Source organism: Gobius niger (assembly GCF_951799975.1).
Source record: "Gobius niger genome assembly, chromosome: 23".
Lineage (NCBI taxonomy): Eukaryota > Metazoa > Chordata > Actinopteri > Gobiiformes > Gobiidae > Gobius > Gobius niger.
The window spans coordinates 8,567,978-8,585,299 of record NC_136874.1 but is presented as its reverse complement, the minus strand read 5'-3'; positions in this window follow the sequence as shown (position 1 = coordinate 8,585,299).

Sequence of the window (17,322 nt, the reverse complement as noted above, 5' to 3'; positions counted from 1 at the left end):
CAGAGAGAGATGAAAGACCCCCCAATCATCCCATTAACACTTTTATTACCCCCAGACGGCAGACGAAAAGGATTTTTAAGGTAAACGAGTTACTTAGTACTGCTTTGATCTATAATGTAAACATTGTAAATAGTGTTGAAATAAAAGGAAAAACAATACGTAAAAAAGTTGTTTCCAATCTTTTGACCAGCACTATATTACTTATCAACTTATTTTGTATTGTCCCCCTTCAGTACGTACTGTGCATCCCAATCAATTTTGTGAACTTGCCGGCTATTAGCATATGACAGATCCTGAAAACTGACCTCGCAAATTCTAAAAAGTGCTAATAAACTTCTCCCTGTGAAGAATTTGGAAGCTAGGCATGTGTTCAGAAAGTTAAAATGAGTTTGGACACAGCTCGCACTTTAAAATTTAAATAGGGGAAACATGGAACAGCTTGGTTGCTTCTAACTTCACCCCAGTTTGGGGCTCTACTTATACTAGGAGAGGCTAAAGGCTAAACATTTGTGTGACTGAGGGCACACACAAAGGCCAGACAGGTACGCATCAACTCATCCAAGCTAAGAACATATCTCAGTATGGAAAAACGGTGGCCTATCCCTTAAGCTTTTTCATTTGTTTGCTGGCACAAGGGTTTGTCTGTGAAAGATTTTAGAGCAGATTTTGACAATGTTTTGCTTGTTTTTAACAGCAAAACATTGTCAAAATCTGCTCTAAAATCGTTGGAGTTGAACAAAGAGGCCGACAGTCTCTATGGGAGGAGCAGGCGCTAAAGAAAGGCTAAATGTACCTTGGATCAGCCTCTCCGTGCTCCTCAGAGTTTTCACTCATGCCTTCTGGACGTCGTTTTTCATGTTCCTTCTCGGAAAACGAATCGTTTCTCCAACTCTTTCGTCCCCTCTGCCACTGAACTGTATTCTGAAGGGAGCGTGTTTATTAAGTAACATAGACCTTTTGAAATGTCCTCTATTTTTATTGTTTTCTTGAGCCTCTTGTCTGGGTTGATGGGAGTGACACACTGTGACTGTTTGCAATGTGTTTGTGAAATGTTCTGAGGTTTCCTTTGGGATTAACAAAGTTTTGTGAATCTGAACATCCAGTCACTGTATGCAATGTTGATACATCAACGAAAAAAAACACAACTCATCTTTGCCATCGCCCATCCCTATGCTACACAGTATGTGATTGATTCAAGTGTTACATTGCCAGGCCTTTGAGTCCAACATTACTTACCGCTAATTATAATTTGGCATGTCTCATATACAGTAAATAAGTCCATGTTTTGATCCCATCAATTTGGCAAGTCCGTGGCGCCAGCTTGGCTTCCATTTTTGGACTTGCTCCCTTCTGGTCCTCCGTAGGTCACTTCCCCTCATCATCACGTCCCAAACTCTACAACTGTGAACCGGCCAGTCTTAGCGCTATTATCCATTCGCACGCCGTCAGCAGAAACAGAACGAGGCGATCCGTTTTGCCGCCGATTTTCTGTTGCATTTATTTAAGGCTCAAATTATCCAACAGTTTAAGCTTGATTAACTTCGCTTTCCCCTAATCTCTGCGTTCAATCAATTTCCCCCTTGTCCATATGTTCCCTGACGAAACTGTCCGAATTTTTCAAACTTGCAACTTTTGTGACCGTTTCAAAGGACTGCCTTAGGCCAAAGAAGCTAATAAAACCCCCTTCTTCCAACGATTTTACAAGGTGAAGTCTGTGGAAAGGTTATACGAACAAGAGCCTTTTGCAGCCCCGGAGTTCATTTTTACCATAGGTCAAACCGACGTCTATAGCTTTCCTTTTATTGCAAAGTGGAAAACCCTGGTTTACGATGCCCTCCAACACCACATCGAGACGCGACTTCCTCACGCTGAGATGGATTCCTCCGCGCTAATGGTTTAATTTTGGCGTAATTCAATAAGCGCCGCGTCCCATGGTACCTTGCACATTTATAGGGAGTCCATAATGGCGTCTTGACAGTTAGACGAGTTGGGGGTGGAATCTCTGGTGGATTCATTTGGTGCTAATTCTCTCCTGTTAACACATTTTAACATACTAAACGAGATCTAATACGCGGTGATGACTTGTTCCCCGGTGTTTGCCACAATTTGCCGGCGTAGGCCAGGTGCATACCGATGAGCGGCTGTCTCGGGGAATGGCGCGGAATAGCAATAAAGTCAGTCTAAAGGAATGAAGTCGCAAAAAAACAAACAAAAGAAACCGCGGAACTGATCGCTTTCCAACGGAATCGATCCCTTGCAACACGCCTTCCATTTTTCGAGAAACTTTGGTAATTGCGAATTATAGCGCGCTTCGAAATCACACAAAGGGTTTGTGAGAAGTGGGTACGCCAATGGTGCTAAAAGTGGATCGAGACATTTTGAAGTGTCAAGCGAATCTGCAACTTTTTACCCATAAATAAATGTTGCTTGTGAAGGAAAGAAGCACGGATTACACTTCTGAAATGTCGCCAGTGACGAGGCAGAGTTCGGCTGTCATTGGCGCTGAGTTGCAGCAATAAAAACATCAAGTAAAAATTCAGTCAGTCTCTGTTGCCTGTCCGTTTCTCTATGCAAACCGTGTATTTATTACAATTCTCGCTCCATTAGTTGATCTATGCATGGGATGACGCACGCGGGATGATTTAACTTGACGCACAAGCAGAGATATGTAAATTGGGGGGAGCGCTATGACTAACAAGCGCAATATTTTCTGGGTAAGTCAGCAAACGGCCGCTCGGAGTGACCTAAAAAAAAACAAATGAAGGCTCTACTTTTGCTGCTGGTTTATCGCAGTCTTTTGACGTAGATCAAAGCCCCGTGAGACATCGCACGCTGTCTAGATCCAGTGTAGTGTACGGTTGTTGTGCTACTGTTTCTGTTGCATAATAACACAGCCAGGACCATGTCATTTTCAAGCAATATCGCCTGTCTCCGTTAGGTCTCCTATGTAAACGCAGTGGATTCATTTCGTTAAATCTCATTACAATCCCATGGCAGGATTTCAGAAGTCAATCCCCGGCCCCTTCTTCGTAAATCGCTTCGTCAGCTTTCGCGGGAAGACGACCCGATTTGCTGGACCCATCAGTGCCACTCCTGTCGTGTAGGTGTTTTGCCGGCTGAGTGGAGAGCGTGGAGCAGAGCTGTTATGTGCGAAAGCCTCTCTCAAGGACTCATGCTTTACATGTGCAGTGGCCACACACTGCTGTCCCATCCTTCCTCAGAGACCCGGGCCTTTGGGGCAGCGGAGACGGTCACATGCTAGTTGATACGGTGTTGCATTTCACTATGGAGGACCGTGCCATGTTGAGGATGTGTGGTCATTTGTGGTTTCTGGATGCTTTTGTTCGTCTTTGCCGTGTTTTTGTGAAGCTCTGTGGATAAGTAAACAGCTAGCGTATGAGCTAATCACATTTGAGACTTACAAATGTCTTCTTCTGAAACACTGAAGAGGCACCGAGATCGCCCCCCCACACACCTGCAGCACAGTTTAGGCCAGTGTTTTTCAACCACTGTGCCAAAATTATGCAATTTCAATTGGGAAATTATGCAATTTCACCTAGTTGTTTTTGTTTTTAAATAAATTCATTACTATCCGCAAATAATGTACAGTTTCGAATGTGTGGGCCCTGTAATGATCGGCAGAGTAACCATGTAATACTTGTCCATATCAGTTAGTGGCCGCAGGGAGCTCATTTGTGATGATCAATGGCATTGTGGCCAGTGAGACTATACGGTGTTCCGACTGAATATACTGTAGGCTACAGAGTTACATTTGTTTACATTTGTTTTTCTGCGGGTGGTGTGCCTCGTGATTTTTTCAATGAAAAATATATGCCTTGGCTCAAAAAAGGTTGAAAAACACTGGTTTAGGTGTCACGTGAGGGGAAACAAAAAGGGACAAAACAAGGAGGCATCCGGGCAAGACTCACAGCTAAGCCACATATGCCTTCTATTGTTCTCGCGGTTGTACAATGACAAATAAAACACTTACTAATTTTGACACCCTTTGTACTGTCCACCGTGGTCTGTCTTTTTCAAATATTGGCCATTTAGAGTTCTCATTCGTCCAAATTGTATAGGTTGCGTGTTCTCGTCGTTGCGTTGCGTCCTTACAATGACTTTTAAAGCAACAGGCCACTGTTTTTCCATACTGTGATATGTACTTACCTGAGCTTAGACCTGTCTGGTCTTTGTGCCCGTGGAAGAGCGTGGTAGCTTCCAACTTCACCCCCGTTTGGAGCTATAGGAATATACTGGAAGAGGCAAAATGCTAGCAACATCTTTGGTCGTTTTGCATTACTGAGGGCACGCACAAAGACCAGCCAGGTACGTATCAACTCGTCTAAGCTCAAGTAAGAACATGTCTCAGTATGGGAAAACGGTGGCCTGTTCCTTTAAGGTAATGCAAAATAGGCAACTGCCATGTGGATTTAGATCTAGATTTAGATGTCAGTCTTCTTACCTTCGCTACTGTGAAATACCTTGTTCTCCTGGTGTGATTGTAGCACAAGGAGTCTGGTATGATCCGGTGACGCTGTTGCAAAAGGTCAATACGGACCAGTTCAATAAAGATTGTGGATCCGGAAAAAACACGAACAACACAAGGGTCTCAAAGTTGATGAATAGAGAGAACTGCACTTCACTTTTGATCCAAGAAGCTTTCCTGTGATAACTGAAGGGCATTTTGACACTTGCAGTATTTTTTTTTGCCATGTACAATTCATTCCCTATCTTCCAAACCTCTCCCTCCTCTTGGTAAATATCCTTCATTGGCAGCCGGCGCTAATCTTTGGGCCACATGCGCGTCGCCTCCACTCTCACGCTCGCTGTCTCTGCCCAGTCCAGCGCCGCACAAGGGCCTGACGTCAGTGCTGCTGTGAAAGCCCTTCTGAAGCGGGCTTTAACAAGGCCGCCCACGCCGTGCCAACTTCAGCCGAGCCATTGTCCAAACACACGCCAACCGCCACTCCGCGCTCTCCGCTCGCAAAACAATCTTTTTTTTTTTTTTTTTTTCCCCGTCGCCCGCGGCCCAGTTTTTCAATGTTGTTAAGCAGATCGTATCAGAGGTGGATGAGGCTTGTGTAATGAGGACTGACACTGCACAACAACATACTGTATGTGTTTTTCACAGAACTGTATGAACATTACCTTGTTTTGGAAAGACAACATGGAATACTGTAAAGTGGGCTAACGATGCTTATTTTATGAACATTTTGCCCGCTGGCGAAAACACGACGACATCGCATTTCCCACGCTTGTCCACTCACAAATATGGACATGTTTGGTATCCACGTGTAGCGCGAAAGGCAACGGAGATGGTTGTTCTGCTTTTTGAAGGACGTGAGGAATATACAGGCGTATGCATTGAAGCCTGTTTTTCTCTAAATTAGGTTTTCTTTGCACAATATCTCCATTAAAGTAGCTTCCACAGAATCAACATTTTTCAGTCTTGTCTTTTAACAAAATTTTTGAAGTTTCAGTTTGTTGGATTTTAAAACTCTAATTCTAATAATGTTTTTATTTCCCTATCCACCTGCAGTGTCTCGCCTTAAAGCAGAACTAAGTAACTTGTCTACCTTAAAGAGACTAACTGCAGCTTCTATATTAAGCCCGTGCATGACGGCACTTCAGACCCGAAGTAACAACTTTTTGAGTGACAGTGCGGGATTTTAGAGGCAGTTGTGGTGAATCTGAGCTCATTCGACACATTAGGACATTGCTGGAACATGTAGGGGGAGGAAAATACTTAGTTTTAACATTTTTAAACTCCGTATAGTCCCTTTAATAAATCCTTTCCGTAGGATGATTGGGGGGGTTTCATCTCCCCCTGGTGTCTCTGGCTAGAAAACCACAATTTCAACTTTCCCTGCTCCGACCCGGAGGTGCAATACACACTAATGGAATCACGGAGAAGAAGCTAACAGGCTAACGGGAAAAGCTAACTGCGGGCTAGCACCACTTAAACAGAATTTACAGCAAAGTTTGAGTGACAAAAATGATCTCCATTGTGTAATTGGATGTACAATATCCCTCTCTCCCTTTGTCTTTTCTGTCAGCGAAGTATTTACTCTCACGGACAATTAATGAGTAAAAAACCGTAACATGCTACGACACCTGCAGTGGCGCTTATGGCCTCTAGGGGCATGGGTTACTTAGTCCTGCTTTAAAGGTCCTGTACTCAGGCTTTCGCGACCACTTTACGCTTTTCAGCCTCGATATTTTTGTCGTCTAACGCAGGTCAACGTTGCATCGAGAAAACCGGCTTTGATGATCTGATCAAATGAGTCCGCCGGAGATCACAGAGGAGCGACCCCCACGACAGCATGTGGCGAGTTCTCGCAATACTCGCGTAGATATCATGCTTTTATTTCAACCCCCCCCCCCCCCCCCCCCAAACCACAAACCGAATATCGCTGCTGGCTTTTGTCTTGCTCCTTTCCCCGCTCTTTTCCCGCCGCATATTCAATGGCCACATTAGTGTTTCTCCCCTCGCAAGTGAGAAAATGAGTTTTTCTACCTCCCACCATTTCATTATCTGACTGATCTCCCAGCGCGCGGTCTAATTCCTTCAGCAGGCCCTCCGCCGCCGCCGCCGCCGCCTCACCACGTCTTAACAACCACCCAGATAGAGCCTAAACGGGGGCAGGAGAATAGGAGCAGGGCATACGGAATTAGAAAAGAACACCGTGAATAGCTTTTTATTGTAAATCTGTAAAACGCTTCTTTCCGGTGTTTTCTTAAAGGCTTTTCGGAAAAAGAAACATTCATCAATCATTCGCTCCTGTCCAACTGTGACTGGGCTAAATTGCTTCAACAATGGAACGCCCAAACCTTTATTTCTTTTTAAACAATCTATTCAAACCCTTCAGACGATTTGAAAATGAAGATGTAAAAGTAATGTCAGGTATTAAGTTTTGTCTTCCCTTTCGTGCAACAAAGTCGATTGAGCCGCAGTGTCTTATTTTCGTAAGCAATTTTCCCCCAAAACGTGTTCTTTCAGGGCGGAAGGTAAGAATCCAACTGGATCGATAACAATTTCACCTTTTTGTTTCGTTTCTTTTTTTCGCTCTCTCTGCCTTTGCAAGTTTGTTTGAGGTTTCTATTTTCAAAGTTCCGAGCAAATGAACTCCAAATTGGTTCCTGCTGTCAAAAGAAATCACCGAGCTGGTTGTGCTGAGGAGTGCAGTGGGCAGTTCGAAGAAGAAGAACCAGTCGATCAAACCCGCCGTAGCAGTGCAGGAAGACGTTCGGCTTACTGATATGGACGGATGGTCGTTCAACTCCTCCAGAAACGTACAAACCGGAGTGAGTTTAAATCAAAGTCCAGCGCCGAATGAATCAAGCAGAAACCCATCACTCTCCTCTTAAGAAACCCCTGACTTTGCAAGTTCCGCCGTCATTAATAAACCCGCCCACCCCGAAAGTTGCATGAACAATGTTAAGGCTCGGGAAACGATTAGGCTTTTCCCCCGTCAAACTGAAAGTGAGGCGGAGCGTGTACGCGGGATGGACTGGGCCCGGGACACCTGACACTGAAGGAAGCCGTACATCACGCTTGTCGTATTTTTGGCCCGGACACCCCCCCCTGCCGTCCTTCCCCCTCGGTCCGTGACTCGGTGGGTGCCATTTGTCAAGGCGCGGGGCCACAGTGGATCCGGATCGATGCCTCTTCCGGGGCCGTGTACACAGAAAGGAGAGGGAGGAGAACTGGAGAGTGTGGTTTTAGGATGTTGAAGGTATTTGGGGGTTCATTACTTTAGCAAAGAGTGTAGGGAAATGGAACTGAGGCTTTTGTGCATGAACCAAGCACATTTTCTCTCGTTCCAAATCGAAAAGCTTCTTGAAAATGTGCTTGGGTAAGACGGGTAAGTGTTATTTCTTTCACTGGGATACAATAATCCTTTCATTTCTAAGGACTAGTATTGGTAGAGGTTGTACGTTTTGTGGTAGTTTTACGGTCTTCGCTTAAGTAGTATTCAAAGCCTTTGAGGAAATATAGCTATACTTACTACACTGTACTTACTTTACTCTTACGGCCTGATGCAAGGTTGCACAATAGATACAGTGTGATATAAAGAGGTGCAATAATCAGGCACAGTTGAGTTTTTTGTCTCTTGTAAGCTCCACAGACCCACTCATTACATGTCAGGGTTGCAGTGTTGGTAACAACGTATTACAAAAGTAATGAGTAACACAAATGTATTACTTTTTTAGAGTTTAACATATTACTTACACAATATGGTAATATATCTTTCGGTTGGATTTCGGCGAATACAGTATTCGTCATTACAACTTAAGTGGTTTGTATTGATTTATGAACAAGACAATCCCAAACTCCCTTAAATAAAACACAGCACCAAATTTGATTTGAAATGAAGTTGGACTCTGGTGTATAAGATCTGCAGTCGCGTGCAGCTAACGTCGGCAAAACAAAACACGAGAGAATGGGGGAAAGCGAAGGAAAAGGAAATCTTTGACTATTTTCAGTTTATATTTTGCCAAAAGTAATTAAAAGCAGTGCCACTCAGCCTCATTTTTGAAATATAAAATACAAACATATTACATTTTTAAAGCTGTAAGTATGAATATAGAATGTATCACCATTTTAAGGTGAGACACTGCAGGTGAATAGGGAACTACAAACCTTTGCTGTCGATTACTGGCATACATGTGAGAAGAGTCACTTTATGTTTTCATATACTGTAAAAACAAGAAGTTTTATGCCTAATATTGCCCAAAATGTTCCATCTTTTTGGCACCGAAATCTTAATAATTGATTGAGCTACATTCAAATGTATTTCGTTTTATTTTATTGATAAATTATTTACCAAGGGTACTTTGGATATCTTGTTTAGTTTCAAAATAAGCCGTTTTTTAGTGGAAAAAATCTGTAAAAATTGAATTTCCGCCCTTTCTTCAACCTTCTTCGTTAAGTTAAGCTACATGTTCATCCTCGTTTGGTAAATTTGTTCTCAGCATTTGAGCAGTGAGCAGGGAGAACATGCAAGCTCAGCACAGAAAGGCCCCATGCTGCCCATTTTATTGTCACTCATACCTTTTTCAAACTGAACTTACAAATACAAATTGCTCAAAGGTTCAACTAATACAAGCGCCTGGACCAGTATTTCTCTTCTACCAATATACATCTATGAAAGCCTATATTATCCAGCCGTGGATTTACTGCCCAAACAGATAATTTCCCCCTTTTTTTATATGTCACATCCCAGTCGTACCTTAACCCTCATTAGAACCCATTTCCTATTCAAGCTTTTCCGATCTCCATAATGCCCGCATAATCTTCTATTGAGATTCACATCACATTCGCTTTATTCAGGGGGTAAAAATCTATCCTGTGATATTCCGCCTCGTGACTGTAACAAGAAGGTGGTGCTGTAGAATGTAAATGCATGATCAACGCAAAGCAGAAAAAATGAACCAATATTTCTCTGTGACGCACACTCCAGACCAGTAGGTGGCAGCGTGCAGGAGTGCTGTCAATGCAAACGACTGGAGAAGAAAGGTTTGTTTACGTAGAAGTGGGGAAATCAGGCACCGGCTTTGTGTCTTTGTTGTATTTTCTAGAGTTCCCAAAAAAAAAATGAAGCTACTGCCGAAGTACTTTCCCGTTTTTGAGATATTCCCACTTAATCTGCTCAATCATATTTCGTGTATCACCCCCGGAGAACGAGGTCACCGCATAACTCAGCCGACGGAGTGGAGGGAAACTAATCTCCAGCTGACCACTGACATTTAAGGCAAAGGCACAACACGCAGTTTCAATGAAGCGCAGCCGAAGTGAAAATTACAACACAGCCCCCCCCCCCCCCCCCCCCGCCCCCCTCCCCCCCCGAGCCAAAATATCAAACAATCCCTAAAGCTAATCCCGAACAGAGAAGGTTGTGTCACAAAATAACGTCCAAAATCATAATGCTCAAGACTTTACATGAGGGGAAAATGGACCATATGTGTCGAGATGTGGTTTATCTTAACAAGGCACATGTTTTTCAGTTCAGCTTTACCCAAATCTAAAAGCTTCTCGACAGGAGTTTACAACCAGTGCAATGGCTCATTTGTAAGCTAAGACCGAGGCCCTGTTGTCACCGCGTTATTGGCACTTTTTTTCTTACATTTTTGTCATCGTTGTGTTGCTTTTTCATTACTTTTTTGTTGCATTTTTGTTGCTTTTTTTCATCACTTTTTGTTGCATTTTTGTCACTGTTTTAGGTGCTTTTTCATTTCTTTTTCGTTGCCTATTTTTTGTTGCATTTTTAAGCTTTTTGTAACTGTTTCTCTGCATTTTCATCATTTTTTTGTCTGCTTTGTCGTGTTTTTTTAAGCTTTTTCGTCACCGCTTCAGTTGCTTTTTCATCACTTTTGTGTTGTGTGTTTTGTTGCGTTTTTGTCACTGTTTTAGTTGCTTTTTCATTACTTTTTTGTTGCCTATTTTGTTGCATTTCTGTTGCTTTTTTCATCACTTTTTGTTGCATTTTTGTCACCGTTTTAAGTTGCTTTTTCATTACTTTTTTGTTGCCTATTTTGTTGCATTTCTGTTGCTTTTTTCATCACTTTTTGTTGCATTTTTGTCACTGTTTTAGTTGCTTTTTCATTTCTTTTTTGTTGCCTATTTTTTTGTTGCATTTTTAAGCTTTTTGTAACTGTTTCTCTGCATTTTCATCACTTTTATTTGTCTGCTTTGTCGTGTTTTTTTAAGCTTTTTTTGTCACCGCTTTAGTTGCTTTTTCGTCACTTTTGTGTTGTGTGTTTTGTTGCGTTTTTGTCACTGTTTTAGTTGCTTTTTCATTACTTTTTGTTGCCTATTTTATTGCATTTCTGTTGCTTTTTCATCACTTTTTGTTGCGTTTTTGTCGCCGTTTTAGTTGCTTTTTAATTTCTTTTTTGTTGCCTATTTTTTTGTTGCATTTTTAAGCTTTTTGTAACTTTCTCTGCATTTTCATCACTTTTTTTTGCCTGCTTTGTCGTGTTTTTTTAAGCTTTTTTGTCACCGCTTTAGTTGCTTTTTCATCACTTTTGTGTTGTGTGTCGTGTTGCGTTTTTGTCACTGTTTTAGTTGCTTTTTCATCACTTTTTGTCGCTTATTTTGTTGCAGTTTTTAAGCTTTTTTGGAGCAGTTTTGTTGCTTTTTTAATCACTTTGTTGCCTGTTTCTCTGCATTTTTGTCACTCTTTTTGTTGTCTTTCAATCACATTTGTGTTGTCTGTCTTGTTGCGTTTTTGTCACTGTTTTAGTTGCTTTTTCATCACTTTTTGTCGCTTATTGTGTTGCAGTTTTTAAGCTTTTTTGTAGCTGTTTTATCACCATTTTAGTTAGTTTTTCATCACTCGCCTGTTGTTCTGTTTTTGTCGCTCTATTGAAACTTTTTTTGGTTGCATTTTCAACCCCATTTTTGTCGCTATTTTGACTTTTTTTTTTTCAAGAAGCTTTTAGATTTGGGTAAAACTGACATGGAGACAAAGTGCTCGGTTACGGCGGGGAAACAAGAACAAAAGGACAGTGAGGTCATAGAGATGAACTTAATACAATTCTTACTGCATACTCCATTGTTATATGTGTAATACAAGTCTAGCAGATTTGTCATTATGAGATCTAAACTATAGGCCTTTATATGAAATAAATCCTTATGGGAACATATTTTGTTGTTTTGAGAGAACATTGCATTAGTGTGGCCATCGAAGACTCTTTATTCCATTCCAATTCAAAACACGACCACAGAAACTTCAACGGTCTCTGAAACCTTTGCCAACCGAAAACGGGCGTGTGCGATTTGCGAGCGGTAATTAAAACCCAGCAGCGACAAAAAAAAAAAGAAAAAAAGAAGGTGTCGCGACTCTGCGGGGGTTAAACCCAGCTGATGGAGATCCCGGAGTATTCCCGCGCATGCCCGAAGGAATCCCATTAACCGCTCCTGATTAAAGCAATCATTGGAGCCATCGGTGCCTGTCAGATGCCATCCCTGCCCTCGCAATTACCCGCATATCCTTGAACTCAATTGCACGGCGTCAGCCAGGAGCGCCGGGCGGGGGGGGGGGTGGAGAGACAGGAAGTGCAGACGGTTTGAGGGCTGCTTGTGAAGAGGGGGGGGTAACAGATGCTTCAGGCAAATGAGGCTGTCCATGCAGTCTAATGCTAGTAACATAGCATATAGACTTAGGGCTCATCGGGCTTACATTGTGAAAGAGTGGTTCAGGGAGCATGACGACACATCACTTTCTCACATGGATTAGCCACTGAAGAGTCCAACTAAACGTGTTTTTTTCAGTTTGTACTATGGATGTATAGTGTACTATACATCCATACAACAAGCAGCAACTTCCCTCTTTGTTGGTACAGCTGTGTTTTTACATAGCACTGGATACTTTTGTGCATCTATACTGTGTTTTTGTGAGGTTCCTTGGATTTTTTTTTTTTTACTGCAGAAAGTCCGTACTGACCATGAAGGAAGCAGCTTTTTCAAAAAACAGCTAGCTTATGAGTTAGCGACAAATGTCTTCTCCTGAAACACTGAAGAGGCACTAAGAGCCCCCCACATCTGGAGCACAAAGCGACAAATGAAGTGATGGTGAAAGACTGTTGTTGGAGTGGAGGGAGCTGCGCAGGAGGAAGAGGGAGGAGGTGGAGGAGCTGATCAGTGCAGGACACCATGCTTTGCAAACATGGACAAAGCCAGGAGGCGGAGCACCTGAACATAATTTCATTGTAAAACTACAATGACAAATAAAGCACTTAACTGAACTGAACTTACATAAGTGAATGGAACTGATCCATGAATAGAGAACATTGGTCAGCTCATCACATTTTGATAACCAATGGTGATAACAATTGGGATTTGCATGCGAGTATATGTTCTCTTTTGTTAAAGCTGCACTATGCAACTTTTCGAGTGAATAAAAACAACTTCATATTTGTGTGTATTTGACCTTGTAGTGACTAAGTGGCTTCATGGGTGCAGAACGGCATCTTTGCTTTCCCTCACAGTGGCGTCGATGATGCTCCAGGATCAGTAGTTTTGGTGTTTCTGGCCAGTTTCTGATACAAAACCCTTAAAAACAACTGATCCTGCAGCGTCATTAAGGCCACTGTGAGGGAAAGCAATGGTGTCGTGCTGCACCCATAACGCCACTTAGTCACTAAAAGGTCAAACACACACAAATATGAAGTTGTTTTAATTCACTTGAAAAGTTACATAGTGCAGCTTTAAGCACTCGGAAATTAGAACTCTATTAAAAATGAGGTCACACTTTATTTTACACTGCCCTAACAAAATGTAGTGCAATACAATTTAACAACCTGTGATAACTTGTACCTATGTTGTACATACTCAATGGAATAGTGTGTATAAGTACTTTGGAGGTAGGGTTAGGGTCTTATTATGTTCCTCCAAACTACACACACATATTATTCCATTGTGTATATAACACATAGGTACAAGTTGGTACACATTGTTACAGAGCACATTACATTGTATTAAATTTAGCAGGTACAATTTATCAAGTGAAGTGTAAAATAAAGTGTTACCGAAAATCTTAATGATAAACGTCAAAGGCAAAGCAGACCATAAACATACACAGTAAAAAAAATAAACAACACTGTAAACTCACACACAAAACCCTCTGCACCTCTGACCTGTTGAGCAAATTGTGCACACAAGTTTAAAAAGAACAATAAATAAGGAATGAATCCAAATCTCCGATAAGCACTTATGCAACGGGCCGGAAAAAAAAGAAGAAAAAAAAAGCTCTCCGTCTCCCTGCGAAAGCCCCATTTTGCATTTTGAAGGTCAGATTACTAACTCAGCAGAATGGGAAATGTCAGGTGCTCTGCTCTCTTATGAGCCCCATAGGCCGCGGTAATGGAAAGTAATAGGCGAGCGCGGGGGATGCGGGATTCCTTTGTTTCTCGGCTGTTTGCAAGGCTTTCCAAATCTGACTCTTTTTTTCCCCCCCTTTTTTACGGTCATTGATCTCATCCAATGACATCTGATATCTCCAGTCAATGCACTCATCGTCACTGTGATTTCCATTTGGTCGTCACTGCTGGAATAGAGATCTCCGAATGAAGCTACCACAACAGCATGTATTGGAGAATGTGACACTGAACTCTTTGTTTCGCACCCTCTTGACTGCGGTGATCGATCGGCTCTCCGCGTACTGGGATTCAAGAATTAGCGATACTTGATTACTTGGCCGCAGCCTGCGCGAAAAAAAAAAGAAAAAAGCGAAAAGCTCAGAAGTGATGTGCCAACACTTTATGCACCCGGATGGCTTTGGTGCACTGTACTTTTCCACATTGATTAAATCTCAAATGGTGTGAGAGGCAGAAACCGCGCGGAATATCGGGAGAACAAAATGTCTCTGGCCGCTCGTCCCAACATCGACGGCTTCCACTCTCTTCGGCTTTCCCCTCGGATCAAGCGAGCGCGTGTCGAAACGCCAAGACGAGGCCATCGATTTGGAACTCAATTCTCGGATCGCAGTCGTCGGCGTTTGTTACCGTAACTTATATTCCCATATCTATCAAACAGGTTGTTATCTCTATACAGTATAATGATCCTGACCAGCGCCGGCTTCTTTTAACTGCTAACCGGGTGGCTGCGTTTTACAGCCCCACAACTTCACAGATGAGGAGTGTGTCCGATCGCCGTAATGCTTATGAAGGCCTATAAAAGGGACCCCTCCGGAAAAGGCCTAATAAAACTCTTTGCATTTCCGTCTGATGCGTCCATTTGCGTGAAATGTAAAGAGGCCATTGCCTGATTAAAGCCGTTATCCCGACTGACAAAGTCCTCGGCCGCCCCCCTGCTCTTTCCGTCTCGACCGTTTTGCCCGAGCTATAGCGGTGGCGAACTTCAAATGGCGGGAGCCCATGCATACACAATAACAAGGCTATATTACAAAGTATGATTCCGGGATTATGAAACGCACTTATTTATTTTTTTCCCCCCCGCTTCCTTTGTTGTGCTAAGTTGCCAGAACATTGCAGCACTTGTAAAATAGGTCAGGTGAAAATGATGCAAAATTGCACAAAGAACTAGTAATTAGCGCACCTATACGATTTTTTGGCTTGTTTTAGTCGCATGTGAGTCATGCTTTGTGTTTGCTTCCTGTTCTTTTTCGGTATTGTGAAAACAAACGTGAACTTAAAGGCACGCCGCGTAACATTTTGGCTCGTACTGTGGCCCTCAGTACAAAACATAGGAAAAAAAAAAGAGATTTGGATGAGGACCTAACCTGTTGAAATCCCTTATGTGGCTGCTTTTCGTCAACATCTCCATGGCGACCAGTTGGAGACGTACCCACTCCCAGTAAAGTTAGAGTCGCTCACAGCTAACACATTTGTTTTTGTTTTAAACATATATTTGAACAATAAAAATGTGTGTTGTCAAAATAAATGCTTGTATTTTATTCTATTTATTGGGTCAAATGTTACGCGGTGTGCCTTTAAGGGAGAGAGGGGGCGGAAACCTCTGGGTACCTCATGATTCAGTACAATACGATACACGATACATGGCTCACGATGACAATACTACGATGTTCAATATGTTGCACACAAAAAAATATCTAAAAAAATAGCCTCATGTGCATTGTACCAGTGTTAATTTCGTCGACTAAAATATTTCGTCTTAATTTTAGTCAAAGTGATATTTTTGACGACTAAAATTGGACTAAAACGAAATAACAAGTTTCTCATGAGACTAAAACTATGACTAAAATGTCCAGATATTTTAGTCGACTAAAATAAGACTAAATACAAATGAAAAGGAGAGACTAAAATCATCCAAACTTGTATTGACCGTCTGAAAAAGCCTCATATCATTTAAATTCACTGCCAAATGAACAGCTCTGAGCTTTATCATGTGGAGCAGCTCCATAAAGCAGAGGAACAAGATTAAATATGATTATAGTGAATATTATCAATGTTAGTTGACTAAATTAGTCTTAGTTTTAGTCGACTATATTGATATGCAATTTTAGTCGACTAAAACTAGACTCAAATTGAAACGTTTTTTTTTGACTAAATCTTGACTAAAATTAAATTACATTTTAGTCAAAAGACTAAGACTAAAACTAAAATAAATTATGTTGTCAAAATTAACACTGCATTGTACCCCTTTATCTAGAAAAAAAATGTGTATGTATAGTGAACTTATACAAAAACAACATTTTGAAGGACTTCCTCTCCTATTACATCACTTCCTGTGAGCAGAGTCAGGAAGTGTTTAAATTTGTTTGTACATGTCATTTTGGAGAGGAACCTGGCACCTGATGGCCCTGATTTTAGCTTCCAGATTGAAGGGGAAAAAAGGTAATACTTATAAGTCACTTTATGCAACATGCTAACTTGTTTCTGGTTTGCCATATTGTTCATTGTTTAAGTTTTTAGCTTTTACGGTGGAATTTGTGTACATATGGAAAAACAAAAAGATGGAACCGAACACAAGACCCACTTGTACGCTTCATATATTAATCTGGGACGCTACAATATGAGCCTTTGCTTTCAATCACGGCGGTCTCTACAACGCTCCAGGATCAATTGTATTGTAGGTTTTCTGGTCTGCAGTGAAAACCTTCCAAACAATTGATCCTGGAGCGTCCAAGAGAGCACAGTAATGGAAAGTAAAGGTGCCATGCTGACCACTCATACAGCCGCTGGGTCACTACAAGGTCAAATACAAGAGTCAAGTTTTTCTTTTTCAGATAAAAAGTTACATAATGCAGCTTTAAATCAATTAGTGAATAAATGATCCCTGCCTTACACACGGAAAATGGGTCTATTCTGTCAGTGGCATCACTTCATGTACATTTAAAGGTGCACTATGCAACTTTTTATGTAAACGATTAAAAAATGCTTGGATGGTTAGCGTAGCGCCTTTACTTACACTCCAGGATCAATATTTTTTTTTAGGTTTTCACTGCTAACTTTTCACATTTTTCATTGAACCGTATCCATGGTTACATATACATTCCATTCTGAAAACCTTACAAAGAAACTAAAATAGAATTGATCCTGAAGTGTCAAAGGAGCCACATAAATGAAATACTCACTAATGTCAATTCTTTTTTTTTGCATAAAAGTTGCATAGTGCACCTTTAAATATACAAGAAATCACAGTCCTGTTTCAAAAGGAATAAATCAACCACAAATAAACCTTGTTTATAATTTAAAAAATGATCACTAACAGTAACATACTGTGTTTGATCCAAGTGCTTGATTGTAGCGCTGCCCTCTCCTGTTCTGACTGAATTATAGATCATTATTGGCCTCTATTGACTGTGAAAGCAGTGGAGCGCTGCTACCTCATTATCC